The sequence below is a fragment of the Cydia splendana genome, chromosome 11 (genome assembly GCF_910591565.1).
Source record: "Cydia splendana chromosome 11, ilCydSple1.2, whole genome shotgun sequence".
In the NCBI taxonomy this organism is placed as follows: Eukaryota; Metazoa; Arthropoda; class Insecta; order Lepidoptera; family Tortricidae; genus Cydia; species Cydia splendana.
In genome coordinates, this window is record NC_085970.1 from 7,643,719 (window position 1) to 7,655,399 (window position 11,681).

Below are 11,681 nucleotides of genomic sequence, written 5' to 3' on the forward strand. Positions count from 1 at the left end.
CTTATAGGGTCATTGTGCTTGTTTTCGTCCTTCTCTAGTTTTCGTCCACTTGACGAAATTTGAATATAAACCTACATTGCTGCACAAATTTGGACTGATTTCAATCCTTAGCTAAACAATATATCTGTCTACATATAAAAATTATATTTCGCAAATAGTAAATTAAAAATGAAATATATTATTTGCTAATCTGTCAAGTGGACGAAAACTAGAGCATGGATGGAAACTACTGCAATGACTCTATCCCCTGACTGTTGACGAAAAGTTCTGCGCAGAATAGCTCGCGCATTGTACCTATTTGCGCTTGTACAAATCGTACATTATATTTAAAAAAACGTTCCATTTTAGGATCATAGAATTTAATAAAATGTATTTTGTAGAAATGTATTTTGAAGCTTGAAGTATTTGAAATACAAAATACATGTGAGTGCAGTATTTGAAATACCAAATACAAAATACTTTTCCAGGTAGTATTTGAAATACAAATACAAAATACTAAAATGTATTTCAAATACGTATTTCAAATACATGTAATTGAAATACTGCCCAACCCTGGGTATAGTTTGGTGTTTAAAGCCAAATAAATAGTCCTTTTTGATGAAGACTCAGCTGAGTAATATAATATGACTACGTATTAGCTATTATATTCATTGACGCCTCCTCTGTATAACTATGTAGTCATGTTTATGACGAGCCATACGACACGATAGTTTAAAGCACGAAGTGTGGAAATTTTAAACTATCCTCTGGTATCCCTGTTTACAGCTAGCAACACTGCGTGCCTATGTCAGCCATTATGTTTTTTCGTGCGATACGATTACGACTAGTGTCTTAAAGTAATTAAAATATCTAGTGTAAGAACATAAAATGAACAGAAGATAATGAAGAAGTTGTTGGATATCCTCGATTACGATTTGGATGAAGGTATTTATTCCTAAATATCAAGAAAACTGATCGTTTTTTCTGTAAGCCGACCGGCAGAGGCGCCATTGTTGTTGTTGGTGAATTACAATTGCGTAATATTGAAATAAAATATACAACGTGTTTTCGTTATTAAAATATGGGATTTATTCACATAAAACACATGTTCCTTGCGGTATCACGAGCGGATGCACGAGCAAAACTTATGTTTGCACACATAGATGCCTACTTGATTTGTCTCTATAACGAAACATTAAATAACAGATTTTTCTTATTGTTGTGACACGGCACTTTGTATGGTTAGCTCAGTTTAACGTGTTTAGGATTGTCTCGAATATAGTAAAGTTTTGTTCTATGGCAAGGAAGTCTTTGATGTAGCAACAATATACATGACAGGCATTCAGCCAATAAGAAACAAATTGAAGCTGATGGTTTTGCTACTTCAAATTAAATCCTAAATTTATGGAATAATATTAATAAATATTTAAATCAAAAACTTAATTTATAAATACAAAATAGGTTGAAATATATTCAAATAATTGAATATGATTTATTTCTTTGGGTTATACTTGCATATAAAATTATTCCATGAATTTCATTAGTTACTGTTATTTTGATTGTGTCATCCCAGGGACAGAATGGCTTGAGATCATTTCCTGGCTGGTTTTCGCCCTGGATGGGCATCTTTTATACATAGAACAGTGAAGCGAAGTACATCATGCTCTGGTAGCATCGATCAGAGGCTTGGTTATGCAGTAGCCGCTGCATCCATGAGCTAGAGAGCTCATGCTGTTGTTATTTTGCCACAAACAGTAAGTAGAATATGATAATATATAGATGTCCTCAGGTGCAACTCCTTGTTGAATCTTTGTTTGACCATTTCGCTTTGTTTCCAGTCTGCTGGTAAAACAATGTGGTTGGGAGGGAGTATCAGAGCTGTGAGATGAGTCCACTCTAGGAATTTCCAGCTGGTGAGAAACATAGATCATATAATGTCTCTTAGGTTAGCAGAGCACATGCTTCTAGTTATTAATCTTGAATTGTTTCTTTCAGCTGACTGGGTTTTTGTGTTTTATGTTGTTACGTATGTGAAATCAGTTCGCATATCAGAGTATGGAAGTCTGTCCATATTCCTAAAACTTCAAGTGTGTCTGGTGAGCAGTTCGCCATGAGAATTTCGCTCTTCTGCTGGATGGAGGTGACGTCACCTTCAAACTGAGACTTAGTCCTTCGGTGTTGCTCTGCGGTGTCGGGTCAGATTCCCGCTGCTGCAAATCGGCTCCGGCACAGCGGAGGATGACAACGTCGGGCTTGAACTGGTGGAACATTGTTATGAGGTTGGTGTACGCTTTCCTTCCATCCTAGAAGCATTTTCCAAATTTAAAGTTAAAAAATTTAGTAGAATCATCTTCTTCTTAGTCGGTTCCTCAAGGCTGAGGGTCGTGACCATCAGGAGTGCAGTTCCTCACCACCGCTCTCCAAACCCCCCTGTCTTGGGCCAGCTGTATTGACCCCTGGATGTTGACGCCCGTAGCGTCGCGTATGGCATCAGACCACCGAGTTGGAGCCCTGCCTCTACTCCTTCTCCCTTCGACGCACCCAACCATAACGAGCTTTTCAAAGCTGGACGGGTCTTGGCGGGCCACATGGCCAAAGAAGGTCAACATTCTCTGGAAGCATGTAGTTGAAAGCCGGGTGGTAATATGTAGCTCTTCGAGAATAGACGCGTTGGTGCGGCGTTGCGTCCAGGATATGCCCAACATTTTGCGCCAGCACCACATCTCGAATGCGTCTATTTTTGCTCTCACACGTGGCTTCCATACCCATGTCTCAGAGGCGTAAAGGAATATGGAGAAGATAAGGGTGCGCATAAGTCGGACTTTCGTGTGGCGGTATATATTCCTGTTTCTCCAAATCTTCTCCAAGCGCTTCACTGCTGCTTTTGCGATTTGTGACCTTCTTATGACCTCCTTCATGCAATCTCCGTTACTGGATATCTGCGAGCCCAAGTAGACAAAGTCTTCCACCAAGTCCAGGTCACGCAGTTCCCCCGTCCTCTGCATCTGCCCAGCTCTGTCGATGAACATCAGCTTTGTCTTCTTCCGGTTGATATGGAGGCCGTATTGCGCACTGAATAATTCGACCCTGTTCAGAAATGTGGCGAGTTCTGTCTCATTGGCGCCTATTATGGTCGTGTCATCGGCGAATCGCAAGTTACTGATTAGGTGACCACCAACACGGATACCACCCTGCCAACTTTCCAGCACTCTGCGCATTATGTGTTCGCCGACCAAGTTAAATAATTGCGGGGATAGTATGCAACCCTGTCTAACGCCTCGCCCGGATTTAAAGGGATTGGACTCCATGTCTTCCAGCCGGACACGAGATTTGCCGTCGAGGTATAGGTTTTGCACCAAAAAAGACAGATGTTCAGGAATACCCATTTCCTTTAGGACATCAAACATCTTCTGCCAGTCTATGCAATCAAACGCTTTGGCGTAATCGATGAAGCATAGGGCCATGGGTATGTTGAATTCTCTGGCCTTCTGAATTAACTGCCTGATATTTAAGATCTGCTCTCTTGTGCCTCTTCCCTTGACAAAGCCCGCTTGCTCTATTGCTATTTGTCCACTTATATAGTATTCCAGGCGCTTGTTCAGTATGTGCAATAGAACTTTACCAGCATGGGAGATAAGAGAGATAGTTCGGTAGTTCTCACATTTACGGGTAAAGCCTTTCTTATGAAGAGGGACGACAATGGAATCTGCCCAATCTTCAGGCCACTGGCCCGTGCGCCAGACTTTCTGGCAGACAGCGTGTAGTATTTGGATGCCTTCATCTCCAATCAGCTTAATAAGCTGCGCTGTAACCCGATCGCCGCCGCTAGCTCTTTCTTTTAGTTTGAGAACCGCATTTTCGACCTCGCAGAGGAGTATGTCGGGCTCTCTACAATTGTAGTCAAGCCTCTCCCGTACATTATCGTGCTCGGTTGCAGAGTAAAGCTGTTGGCAGTATTCTCTCCATCTCTCAAGTACAAGGTCCCTATCCATAATCATATTTCCCTTTTCGTCCTCTATAGTCCATGTTTTGGATTTGAATTCCTTGGCAAGCATTTTTACCTTCTGAAACATGTCCTTAGTATGAGCGGTATTTGCATGCCTTTCCAGATCGCTGCATATGCCGTCTATGTAGTCATTGCGGTCTTTTCTACATTGACGCTGCACACTGGCATGAAGTTGAGCGTAGTGTTCGCGGTCTATATTAGAGTAGAGAGTAGAATCATATGTGATGGCAAATGATAATTTAGGGACTAACAAATTTAGATAGGTCTGCTTTTAAATCATTTTAGAACCATTTCTGGCACGACCCAGCTCTATCGTATGACATTATTAATATAAGGTGCTTATGCTAGCTTAATGATTTACATGTAGAATAACTGCCCGTGTTCGAATTAGTAATAAATGATGTGTCACAAAATCTAACGTTTCATTTCATATCCTTTATTGCCCTGAATAGCTGATGGAAATAAGTTTAGCACCTGCTTGAGCTTTTGGTAAGATTTAGTTTTTATTTGATTTAGTAACTTTAATTGTCCGTGAGTTTCCTCTGGGAGAGCCCCTGCCGGGCAAGGATAATTTACGTGACATTGTACTCTATTTTGGATTATTCTTTGTATATACACAACAGCAGAAAACATATTCTCGCGGTGCCACGGGCGGGTACACGAGATGTATTACATGCTGTTTGTTGTCACAATACAAAGCAAAAATGTAATCTTGCGGTACTAAACCTCCATTCACCATTAAATTCCATCAAACTACCACTACACTACCAAGAAATGTCACTGTCACAATGACATCTGTCAACGTCAGTATGACGGATCAGATGTCACCAACCTTTTTGTGATAATATAAAATATAATTATCTAACTGAAGGTAAATTAACGTACTTAATAAAATCCCTTTTTGTATGGAATATGGAAGCTACGTCAAAATATAGACTCCATTTTTTATACCTTTACTGAAACACAGCCAACGACATAAATGCAGGGCTTTCGTTAAATGTGTCGCCTATATTTCGACTCTTAGTGTTTTTTTATGTAAGTATACATATAGTAAATATTTATTCACAATACATACAATATTACTTTCAAAGGTATCGTCTTTAAGCACAAATTTATACAGCAGTTACAAACCTTGCTGTTGGGGCCTAGAGTATTTTAAACATGCGGGGTATGGTAACAGGCGTCATCTCCATACAATTTATAATCTTAAAATCCACAATCACCCAAAATTGTATTGAGATGAGATGATATTTGTTAGATTACCCTTTCTGTTTGAAAAATACTATAAGCGCCACTTGCACCGTTCAACTAACCCGGGGTTAAACCTGGAGTTATTTACTATGGTTACCGTTCCAATTTGACAAGTTTAACAGAAATTTAACGGTTTAACCGCTTAACCTCGGGTTACTACGATGGTGCAAGTGGCCCTAAGTGTAATTTTGACAGGAATGGCATGGCAGGAATTTAGCCCTTTTGTTTCAAATAAGTAACAGAAACAACAATATATCATTTTCAATAAAGATTTATTTAATCTTCAAGTTCAGATCCACTCAATTCATCATCATTAGTATTTATAATAAATGGCTCTAACATCATCAATTAATAGATCTAATTGACACATTTCATCTTCAACTTTTATAACATGCTCTATGCAAGATCTCCACCGCTCTGGTGTGACAAGCTCCAAACCTTCATGGAAGAGTGACTGGACGTCTGCCATTTTAAAAGTTTTATTATTTTTTGCGACATGCCCCTTCACTTGTGCCCACACTAATTCTATTGGGTTCAATTCGCAGTGGTATGGGGGCAGTCTTAAAATTGTAATATTATGGGCAGCCGCTAATTCACCTACTGCCTTTTTTTCAAATTTGGGTTTCTCTTTTTCCACTAAATCCCATAACTGTGCCCTTAGCATCAACATGTCACACACTATATTCCTCTCTTGTAGCCACTGAATAAGTTGGCCCTTATTCCATTTCTTTGTGGGGCCAATTTCCATTCTTCTAGAATGATAAGGGGCATTGTCCATGACAAGAACAGAATTTGGCTTAAGCCTTGGCAGTATACCTGCCAGCCACTCTTCAAAATGTTGCGAATTCATTTCTTTATGGTAATCATCCGTATTTTTTTTTGATTCGAATAACAAAAGCCCATCCTCCAAAAATCCTTCTTCACTGCCAATGTGGCTAATAATAAGCCGCCTTCCTTTGCCTGACGGAGCCTTCAGTCCTGTCGTAAGTCCCTCCAAAAAAGCTTGTCGAGATGACAAAACTTTCGTATCTTGCCAGACTTTGTTTACCGTGTGACCTATAATAACATAAAGTAAGATAAAAATTATAATGACTACTATAACTTAAATATCATTTTTGGTACAAGATTTAAATTGCTGACTGTACTTTTTTTTGCACTATCATCAGGTACTGATTGAGAGAATTCTAACTGGCCTAAACACTCTCCTGTATAATTTAAATTCTATCCAGTTTCAGATTGGCTCAGTGGTAACATAACATGTATCGTCAACTAATTTACATATGCCAAACTCAGCTCTATCAGTTGAGGATAAGTACGTTACAATTCAAATGTAAAATCTGTTCTACACATACTAACCTAACACACAAACCCCCAAATAAAAATAAAATGAATTAAAAGCTGGTAAAAGGTTTTTATTTGAAGTAACTTATTTTACGGTCAGCAAAAATGAACTATATTAATGAAACTTATCTGCCTTGTATGTATACACGTCATACACAGTGTAATACATAAACATAAAAATATAAATTCGATAAATTACCTTCATTAACCCATGTTTCATCTTGGTAATATATAAATCTACCCTCTCTGCGGTATTGTTTAATCTTCACCAAATATTGCTTTCTCCACAATATTATATCTTGTCGGTCAATAAGGCAGCTTTGTCGTTTGCGACTTGCATATTTGAAATTCAGGTGCTTAAGTACCCGTCGCAAGGAAGATGCAGACAAATTTGGTAGATCCGGGTCATCATTGACAACTTGCAACACCTTAAATCAAAATACACAATATTTAATTATTTTGCTTTAAAGGAAAGTTTCTTATAAGAGCAATAAATTGTTAAGATTACATGTACAAAAAATACCTTTTGAATGGTAGGTGGCTCGTTGCGATGGAAAAATTGATGAACTGTCCGTCTAATCGCTGCGAAGGTGAACTCATCCAATTTTTCAATTACTGTTAACCTGGGACCGGTTTTCTTGGGTGGCGTAAATTCTTCACCCGTATTGTGCTCTTTGACAATATTTCGTACTGTTCTTTCGGAAATTCCTAATATTTCCGCCACTTGTTTCGCACATAACAAATGTGTCCAATACTTGTCCTCAGGCCACGTATTGTAGGTATGTTTATAACAATTCATCACCATACATTTTTCGGAAACAGTCATGTGTGTTTTGGGTCGTTTCTTGGGTGGGGAAAGAGAAATATTCTCCTTCATGTGAGAGGGACCTGCCACAGGTTCCATTTTGCTTTCGTAAAAACAAAACTCACGTTCGCGGTACAAACTTAACACAGTATTCGTATCAACAAAAAGAAACAACACAAACTTAACGAAAAACTTAACAAAGTAAATCACCACGACGGGATAGGAAAACATTCGAGCGCTCAAGACAGACGTCAAATGCCGAATGAAGTGACAACTTGACTTGACAAGTAAGTTCATGGCCGCCATAAATCCATCATGGTACACATAAGGCCGTTTAACACTATCCTGTACTTGTCGTTTTCGAATTTACGTTTTAAGGCATAAAAATATACGCACATCGTAAGACGATAATGTTATTGTATTAAAACGGAATACCAAATGTTGTTTACACTTGAAGTATTACCAATTCAATACGAACTTTTCTACCTCAAAATAGTTATAATTCAATATTAATTAATGGGACAGTTTTTTTTAGAAGACTGATTATTTAAAATAAGCATTTAAATATTGTATTTAAAATTAGTAGTAAATTATTTACTTATGTGCATTCTTCCGCCGATAATATATTTACTATTAATAAAACGTTTCATTTTACTGGCAACACAGTGGTAGATTTGATGGAATTTAATGGTGAATGGAGGTATACTGAGCGAGTACGCGAGATACACATGGCTTTGGTAACATATGAGATACCTATTATGTGCATATGGTGTCCTTTTATAAATTATTACAAAAGGCGTAATCTCGCGGTACTACCGAGCGAGTACACGAGATGGTATTTAAGAAGTCTTTCCCAGTCCAATGGAGAGTGTGCTCAATAAATAGTTCAGTAATAATAAATACTATTTTTGTACATAGAGTTGTATGTCCACAGCACCTCGAACAGATCGAATAATAAGTTCGAGTGATGAAGATGAAGAGACACCTAAGAAGAAACGCAGGCGTATTTTGCCTATTGAAGAGTCTGATGATGAACAAGCAGATGAAGATAAAGAGAACATCTTGCAATTAATTGGAGAGTCAGATATGAAAAAGAATGTAATTTCCATACAGAAAGGATTGGATAAAAAAGGCAAAAAGAAATTGGAAGAAAAAAATCCCTCATTCAAGAACTGCTTCGTATACGCCCCGACATTAAATGAAGAAATTGAAATAACATTAAACAAAAATACTAAAACCAGAGACCAAAAATTGTGCGAAAAACAAAATCAAATTGGGTTAATTATTAGTAACTTAAATAAAATATTAAAAGATCTTATAATAAAAAAATGAAAAAGAACATGTTGAATCGCTGGGGGACTCTATAAAATTACTGGCAGACCTTCATTTTATGGAAACAGAAACTAGAAAGGCAGTTATTTTACCTGGCTTAAACAAAACGCTCAAGGACACCTTAGAAAAAACGCAAACCACTACGTTCCTCTTCGGAAATGATTTACATAAAATCATTAAAAAATCTAAAGAAATAGAAAAGTCTATCAAAGATATTCAGCAAAATAAAAGTTTAAACTTTTGGAGCCCGTCCTACACCAACCATCCAATGCAGGGCGGGCCAAGAAAAAAATACCTAAGCAAAATAAGAATGTATCAAAGAAATTACTACCGGAACACAGCAGCAGCAGCAGTCGGTCAACCCCGGAGAACCCAAAGGCAGTGGTCACCTCGTCGTCCAGCTCGAGGCAGACGTCACCGCCTTCACCGCCGAGACCACAAGAAATAGCCGAGGTATGTGTGGCTGGACGACTAACATATTTCTTTGACAAGTGAGCCAAATTTATTAAAAACAAAACAGTGTTAGAATGGGTTCGTAAAGGTTATGAAATACCTTTAATATCAACACCTAACCAGAAATATATACCAAAAAATGAAAAGTTCACTTCTACAGAAAAACAAATAATCCATGACTCATTAAATAAATTATTGAAAATAGGGGCAGTAAAATACTGTAAACCTGTAAATAATAAATATTTATCAAAAATATTTTTTGTACCAAAGCCAGATGGAACAGCTCGATTTATCTTAAATCTAAAATCTTTTAATAAACATGTACTTACACAACACTTCAAAATGGAAGATATTAGAACTGCCATTAAATTAAGCAACATGGAGTCTTACCTTGCCTCCCTGGATCTTCAGGATGCTTACTTCTGTTTAAGAATTCACACAAATTCCAAAAAATATTTAAGATTTCTTTTTGACAACAATATGTACGAATTTCAGGTACTTCCATTTGGTCTCTCTTCTGCTCCTTATGTCTTCACCAAGTTGATAAAACCTATAACAACTTGCCTCAGAGAACAAGGTCTACTTTCAGTCAATTATTTGGATAACTTTTTATTTATTGGGAACTCACAGATTGAATGCTCTCATAATATTTTAACCAGCCAAAACTTACTAGAATCATTGGGTTTAAAGGAAAAAAAGTAACATACATCCCTCAAAGCAATGTAAATTTTTAGGTTTTGTTCTAGATTGTTCTAAGTATTCTGTATCATTACCAAACGAAAAACGCACCAGCATACATATATAATAAAATAAAATCATTCATGCGTCTCAAACATCTATAAGATCTTTTGCATCCCTAATTGGTATTTTAATATCGATTTGCCCTGCTGTTCCATATGGCCTAATGTAAACAAAACGATTGGAACGCCATAAATTTCTTAGTCTTAAAAAGAATGACAATAATTTTTAGTCTAAAATGGTACTTACTTATGAAGTAAAAGAGGATTTAAAATGTTGGAAAAAAAACATGTCTGTTTGGCTAGTAATCCTATTTGAGAAGGTATTCACAAAATTGAGATATTCACAGACTCTTCTCGAACTGGTTGGGGTATTGTATGTGGTTCTAAAAAGCTACACGGTTTTTGGAATAGAGAGGATAGGAAATCACACATAAATTATTTAGAATTAAAAGCTATATATTTTGGCCTACAGTGCTTTGCTAAAGATTTAAGAAATTGTGACATTTTATTGCGTTGTGACAACACAACTGCAATATCATACATTAATCGATATGGAGGGATTCACCACAAACATTTAAATGATCTTACCCGTCAAATATGGAAATTTTGCGAATTAAGAAAATTATTTATATTTGCTTCTTATATAGCTTCTAAAGATAATTACATAGCAGATAAAGAGTCAAGAAATACTAACGAACAAACTGAATGGCAGCTTTGCAACGACGCATTTAACAAAATCAAATTAAAATTTGGACGCCCAGTAATTGATTTATTTGCATCAAGAGAAAATGCTAAATGTAAAAGGTTTATTTCCTGGCATATCGAACCTAATTGCTGGGCAGTAGACGCTTTTACAGTTTCATGGACAAATTTAAAATTTTATGCTTGCCCACAATTTTCTCTCATTTTAAAATGTTTAAATGATAAAGCAGAAGGAATAGTGGTAGTTCCTTTATGGCCGTCTCAAGCTTGGTTTCCTATATTTATGTCTTTAAAAAGGTCACCCATATTGAAATTTTACCCAAATAGGTCATTGTTATCATCTCCTTTCAGAGACCACCATCCACTATACAAGAACCTTACACTGATTGCCGCAGTATTATCAGCAAAGTCTACTTAAATAAGAAAAGGAATAACCTGTGAAAGTATCAATATAATTTTAAATTCAGTATCAGATAATACAATAAAACAATATAATTCATGTTTAAAACAATGGTGGGAATATTGTAGCGTTCAAGCAGTTGACCCTTTTATAATGTCAGTTCCAAATATTCTTAGTTTTCTGACCCAAAAAATTAACAATGGTTCTGCCTATGGAACTCGTAACTCTATTAGCATCAGCTTCACTGCTTATGGATAGTGATTTAGGTACACATAAAGTATATTAAAAGATTTTTTACCGGCATTTACAAAATAAGACCAAACAATCCAAAGTATAACGAAACCTGGAACCCAGTTTTAGTTTTAAATTATGTGTCAAACTTATATCCTAATACAAACCTCACGTTACATGATTTGTCTGAGAAGTTAATAATTCTATTAACTCTAGTTACTGCTCATAGACTACAAACTATGTCACTCATAAAGTTAAGTAATATAAATATCACAGATGAAAATATAAAAATTAAAAAATCCGACAAAATTAAAACTTCAGGAACGAATAAGTTGCATCCATTGCTTATAATTCCATATTATAAAGAAAATTTGAGCGTTTGTCCAGCTACAGCTTTAAAAGACTATACCGTGAATATCGCCAACTTTTCCACCAGGGGAA

At 36.7% G+C, this 11,681-nt stretch overlaps 1 long non-coding RNA gene across 1 annotated transcript; it reads left to right on the plus strand.

Annotated features, from left to right (window-relative positions):
- The first annotated feature begins 642 nt into the window (after window positions 1-642).
- LOC134794771 (uncharacterized) lies at window positions 643-11,120 on the plus strand. Its single transcript, XR_010144719.1, has 2 exons — window positions 643-924; window positions 8,317-11,120. It is a non-coding gene; the product is annotated as an uncharacterized LOC134794771 (long non-coding RNA).
- Window positions 11,121-11,681: the final 561 nt, after the last annotated feature.